Source organism: Sciurus vulgaris (genome assembly GCF_902686455.1).
Source record: "Sciurus vulgaris genome assembly, chromosome: 16".
Lineage (NCBI taxonomy): Eukaryota > Metazoa > Chordata > Mammalia > Rodentia > Sciuridae > Sciurus > Sciurus vulgaris.
The window spans coordinates 67,688,864-67,695,371 of NC_136477.1; the positions used below are offsets into that span (position 1 = coordinate 67,688,864).

Sequence of the window (6,508 nt, forward strand, 5' to 3'; positions counted from 1 at the left end):
ATTTTGGAATGGAACCACCATTTGACCCAACTATCCCACTCCTCAGCATATACCCAAATGACTAAAAATGAGCACAGTACAAAGATGCAGCCACATCAATGTTCATAGCTGCTCACTTCACAATATCCAGATTGTGGAACCAACCTAGATGCCCTTCAATTGATGAATGGATAAAGAAACTGTTGTATATTTATACAATGGAATATTACTCAGCCATACAGAACAATAAAATTTTGGAATTTGCAGGCAAATGGATGAAATTGGAGAATATCATGCTAAGTGAGATAAGTCAATCTCAAAATCCAAAGGAAGAATGATCTTGCTGATAAGCAGATGACGACACATAATGGGGGGGAGGGGGAAAGAATGGAGGAAGGAGGGACTGTATAGAGAAAAAAAAGGGGTGGGAGGGGTGGGGGGAAGGGAAAAATAACAGAATGAATCAAACAACATTACCCTATATAAATGTATGATTACACAATGCCTTTACTCCATGTACAAACATGTATTCCATTTGTTTACAATAAAATTAAATTTAAAAAAATAATAATCCAAATGTTAAGGAGATTAAAAATCTCAGTATTACTTTTTGCAATTTTGAAGGAAAAATAAACTTAAAAGTGTAAACTAGAGTAATTAATGTTGGAACCAGTCTTTAACTTTCAAGAATCTATTATGGAATTTTGGCAAGGTTTATGCCAAATGTCATGCTGGTAGCATTCACATTGCATGATTTATCATTTTTTTTTTTTTTTTTTTTTTCTTTTTTTTTTTTTTTTTTTTTTTTTTTTTTTTTTTTTTTTTTTTTTTTTGTTTGGGAGTGTACCCAGTGCTGCATGCTAGGTAAACTACCAATGAGCTATACCTCAGCTCCGAATATCAACTTTTTTCTAAAGTAAATGTACAATTTATTTAACATTCAAACTTCATTAAGACATGTGCAATATGTCAATTTTACTGGGGGTTTCACGCTACTTAGGATATGATTGCTGGGGCTTAGCAACAGGGTTCCGTTCACACTTAGCACTAATTAAATATTTTATTGAATAAATACAATACCAAACAAAATGCATTCAAATGCTTTCTAAAAAAATCAATTTTAAAAGTCTTTGTATTCACGCTAATGACAAACACAATAAAGGCAGATATGCTAGTTTAACATAATTGGCTGATTTTATACAGCACTTACATCTTTTAGTCCACAAGTATATTATTAAATGATAGAGAACATCTAATACAATCATTTCTATAGAACTAGGAAATAAATTTCTAGGAAAGAAAGATTTTACAGAGCCCATATTTTTATACCCACCCCGACAGTCTAAATCTAAAGAGGATAAAGCCAATGACTTTCCACACAAGAACTCATGACTAATGTCACTTTGATATCAAAATCTGTATTTCTGATCCGTTATGAGCATTGAGACAAGAGTCAAATATTCCCAAAGAAGCACAATGCATGTTGTGATCACCTATTCAGCAACAGTGAGCACTGCATTCAAATCTATCTCATCCCAGTAATTAAATAAGGTCAGCCACATTCATGGGCATTTCCTCCACTGTAGTATTGTAGAAAGTCTCAATGTCATTAAGAATCCTCTTGTCTTCTTCAGTAACAAAGTTTATAGCCACATCTTTCCTCCCAAATCAACCCTCTCTGCCAGTTCTGTGAATATACTTTTCACAATTGGTAGGTAGATCATAGTTTATAACCAAAGACACTTGTACATCAATCCCATTAGCCAACAAGTCAGTAGTGATCAGAACTCGGCTTGACACTGATCGGAATTCTCTCATGATATCATCTCTCTCTTTCTGGTCCATGTCACCATGCAGAGCAGAAACTGTGAAGTCCCTGGCATGCATTTTCTCTGTGAGCCAGTCCACTTTGTACCTTGTGTTGAGAAAAATAACAGCCTGTGTAATGGTCAGTGTCTCATACAAGTCACAAAGTGTGTCCAACTTCCATTCCTCTTTTCAACATTAATGGAAAATTGTTTGATTTCTTCAAGGGTCAATTCTTCCTTCTTCACCAGAATTTGAATTGGATCTCTCATAAATTCTTTGGCCACTTCCAACACATCAATTGGCATTGTGGCAAAAACCAACACAACCTGAATACTTGTATTTAATTTTTGAAAAATCTCATAGATTTGATCCTTAAACCCTCGGCTCAACATTTCATCTGCTTCATCCAAAACAAACATTTTGATCCATTTTGGAGAAAGGTATCTTCTATTTAACATATCAAACACTCTCCCTGGTGTACCAAAAACAATATGTGGTGCTTCGGCCTGCAGTTTTTGCATTTCATTTTTAACATTTGCTCCACCAATGCAGACATGACAAGTTGTTCCCATATAGTCTCCAAGTGCCAGAATCACCTTTTGGGTCATTAATGCAGAGAATAATATCTCTCTGCTGAATAGCTGAAGGCTTCTCAAAACCATAAGCATAGATGCCCCGAAGAAGAGACTCCGTAAATTCATATCATCAAAGTTATCAACAGTCTCATTTCAGTTGCTTTCGATGACACCATTGGGGTCCATTCCCTCTGAGCCTCCATGTTCTCTGTTACAATCCGTGGAGCCACCAGACATGAACCGATGAACCACTCAGCACCCAACTGAAAAGCCTAATATCAACTTTTAAAAGATTCTGTGCATTTCAGCTAATGTTGTTTTATACATCACTGGTAGTTTCCCATTTCTTGTTTTAAGTCTTTAAGTTGTAGCACTTCAACAAACATGTGTTTACTTAGCATATGCACCAACAGTACAAATGAAACAACTTAAACTCATGAATCAAAAACAGAAGAAATAGAGATTACAAAGGCAGACTTGAAGAAGTTTTTCTTAAATCAGCTTTTGCACATAATAAGATTAATTTCTTAATGCTCTAATGATTAAAATGTTAGACAAAGTGGTTTGAAAGACAGCTAGATTAACAGTGTACACAAAGTGTTCTTGCTTTTTTCCACTTTCTGGAGCTTGTAACTAGTTTAATTCTGGGGGTGAGTGAGCTGTCACTGAACACAAAAGGGACCCCTTTATCACACTCAGCTCAGTACATGCCTCACATCTGAGGGCCTAGACTTGCTGGGTAGGAAATTATATTTGTTCACTTAAGGTGTTTGTCAAACACTGGTTCCTAGGGTCAGAATGCTGTGGCCCTGACTGTGATGTCACCTTTGCTGTGCACCCAAAGTTGGATTGCTGGGCCTCTCAAGGCCTTCTATTCTTCACCTGTACAACTGAGAACCATGATTTCTTTGGATGCTCTAAAGGAGTCAAGGTGTGTTTGGGGGTCTGATCACTTGGTGACAAAGCTGAGCTGCTTGGTACAGCTTGAGAACTGCCTGCTTTTCAGGGTCACTGTTTACAGCTTAGTTGGCAGTGTAGCCACTGCCCTGCTTCAACACACTGAAGATTTGCTGATTATTTTGTTCAAATCCACACCTAATTCCTCCCTACACTCCTTACTGCCTACACCAAGGTTGGTTTGGGGGAATAACATCCAGGGTTGCTGAGGCAGCCAGGTCTCAGCATGTTCTTCTTCCAGAGTTGCCAATTGCCAGGAAGAAACAAGGAGCTGGTGCAGTTCTGGAATGACATCCACTACTGCATGGCTGTGAGGAGGCTGATTTTGGAGGTGCTAACCAGCTTGCAGAGATTGCGCTGTAGGAAGAGGTACTGAAGCCATGTGTCTGTACAGGTTCCACCAGGGTGTTTGAGGGTTGGATATAGCACTGACAACCCCTGAGGTGCTGGTGGTGGGATAGGAGGTCACAGCCAGGACACCATCAGCAGTATGGCATCAGCATTTTTTGCTGACAGTGAGGCAGGCCCCGGAACAGCCTGGAGGCATCAGGCCCTGGTGCCAGAGCAAACGGTGTGAGCTGAGGGGTGCCTGGGTGGCCCCAAGAGAGTGGGAACTGGGCAGGAACACAAGACCACCAGGTAGCCTCTCACCTTCCAGACATAACACACACAACTCATGCCACACACAGCATGAAAAATGCAAAACTCAGACCATTCACACTACATGTATATGACATGCCACATGCATAACACACAAATAACATAGCACATACCACATAAAAGGAAGTAGACATCGCACATAGTACACAAACACAATATGCCACATACCACATACATACCACACACACTACACATGTAATATACCACATACAACACAAATAATACAAACACACCCACCATGCACATTACAAATATGCAACACATTGTACACATACTTCATGTGTGTGCACGCAATGCACCACAAACACAATATACACATCACATATGACAAACAAAACACAAGTCACACTACTCATACTACACATACACAACATACTGTCCACCAAATATATAGAACACATGCCACACAAGTGACATGCAAGACACATGCCAAGTATGACACAAAAACACATGACACACCATACATGCTACACATATGCAGCAAACTACATGCAAACTACACACTACACACATACCACATGCATACTATACACACCAAACACACTATACATATATATTACACCACATACATACTACACACATAACACACATCACACCACATTTGCATAATACACACCATATATGACCAAATCATACATACCATAAACACACTAAACACACATCACCATGTACTTACCACACATCACACACAACACATAGCATATACTATGTACACATCACACCCATGCACCCATAAGCACACAACACACATACCACAAAATTCACATAGCACTCACATTTTTCACACCCCACATTCATGCACATCACACACAGCACACAACACATACATGCTCATTGCACATATTCAGCATACACACACACATACACACACACACACATATACATGCGAAGCAACCACAGGCAGCTCTCTCAAGGTGGTGAGCTTTCATCATCACCATGCCTATTAAACTGCAGGAGCAGCTGCCTCTGTTCATTTTCCTGTGTCTTTCTTTGTAGGCCAGGAGATGAGCTCCATGCTAGAATTCTGCCTATAAGCCCTGCAGGCCATGTGGCTGTGACCCTGCAAACCAAACACAGAAGGAGCACTGGCCCAGCAGGAGAAGTCACATCCTGGGAAATGCACCAGGATGCTGTGTGAAGGGTAGGTCAGGGACAGAGACATGACAGGGAAAGCAGAGGAGACTTAGAAATGGAAGAGGTGAGGAAGAGCCAGGGGGTAGGTGGTGGGGTCCATGGTAGACCAGGCAGGGAAGCCTCCTGTTAGAGACAGGTGGACTCACTGGCTTGTCCCTGCCCCACCGCATTGTCAGAATGTTCCCCACAGGAGACAGACACAAAGCAGGAAGCTCAGTGTAAAGGATTATGAACCATAGGAGGAATAACTGACTCACCTTCTAATATCCCACCACCATGGCAGACCTGACAATAGAGATCTAAATACCTGAGGAAGTAATTAAGGTTCAGTGCAATCATGGGGGCAGGGCTCTGATGCAGCAAGATTAATGTCTGTTGAAGAAGAGACTCAGAAGCCATGTGAGCACACCCAGAGCTGGTGGCCACCTGCAGGCCAAGATAGAAGGCCTGGGGTCAAAACTGTTTTGCCAGAAGACCATGTACTTCTCAGTCTCTAGGACTGTGGGAAAGCATTTCTGATGCTCATGCCACCCAATCTGTACCATTTAGTTATAGCAGCCCAAATAGACTGCTAGGCTGGCACACCTCAGTTCTCTTACCCTGAGTCAGAGAGCATGGGAGGCAGGGTGGGAGAGGGGAAATGAGGGATTTTGAAATTCAACTGGAGATTTGGAGCAGGACTTGTGCCCTGAAGTTGGCCCTGCAGTGATGCACAGGAGCTGGGTCCTTCTACCACTGCACCTCCAGATCTGACCACAAGAGCTAAGGGAATTTCTAGATTCTTCCAGTGCTCAAGGACAGCGTGAGGAGGGTGAATCAAGTCTTTAATAACTAAGCATACAGGCCAGGTGGGCAATGGCCAGTCTGGGAGTGAGTGACAGGGTCAGAGGTGTTGTGCTTGGTATGTGGTAGATAATTCAAAACTCCTGTAAAAACTGGGTTGAGAAGAGAAGGAATGTAAAGAGACACTGAGTCTCAACTGGCCAGGTGTGGCCATGAGATTCCAGCCTTTAGAATTTGACCTCTGTCTCTCTTACTGCAGATACTGGCAGACCAGGTGAGCCTGCAGCATGTGCCAATGAGGAGAATCAGGAGAGCTCATGCTCACAGAGACAACCTGTGCTTTTCAGAAACCTGTGTTCAGTGGGATGGTGATATTCTGCTCTTGGTGAGAACTGAGAGCCATTGTGTACTTAAAATTTTCTATTCCTATTAGATCCACTCACACCAATCTATGTATATCACCAACATCTCCTTGCCCATGATGCTGGGGTGGAAAGTGCCTGCCCCTCTGGTCCAGCTAGGCTTGGGCTCTAGGACTTGGCTGCACAAGTCCTGCATGACAGCAGTCTGTAGCAGAATCATGGTCCCAGGGTATGTCAGTGTCAAGTGGC

The 6,508-nt window shown here is 41.7% G+C and overlaps 1 pseudogene across 1 annotated transcript; it reads right to left on the reverse strand.

Annotated features, from left to right (window-relative positions):
- Positions 1–1,001: 1,001 nt before the first annotated feature.
- On the reverse strand, positions 1,002–2,600 carry LOC306646610 (eukaryotic initiation factor 4A-II-like; annotated as a pseudogene). The gene has a single exon. The product of its transcript is annotated as a eukaryotic initiation factor 4A-II-like (transcript).
- Positions 2,601–6,508: the final 3,908 nt, after the last annotated feature.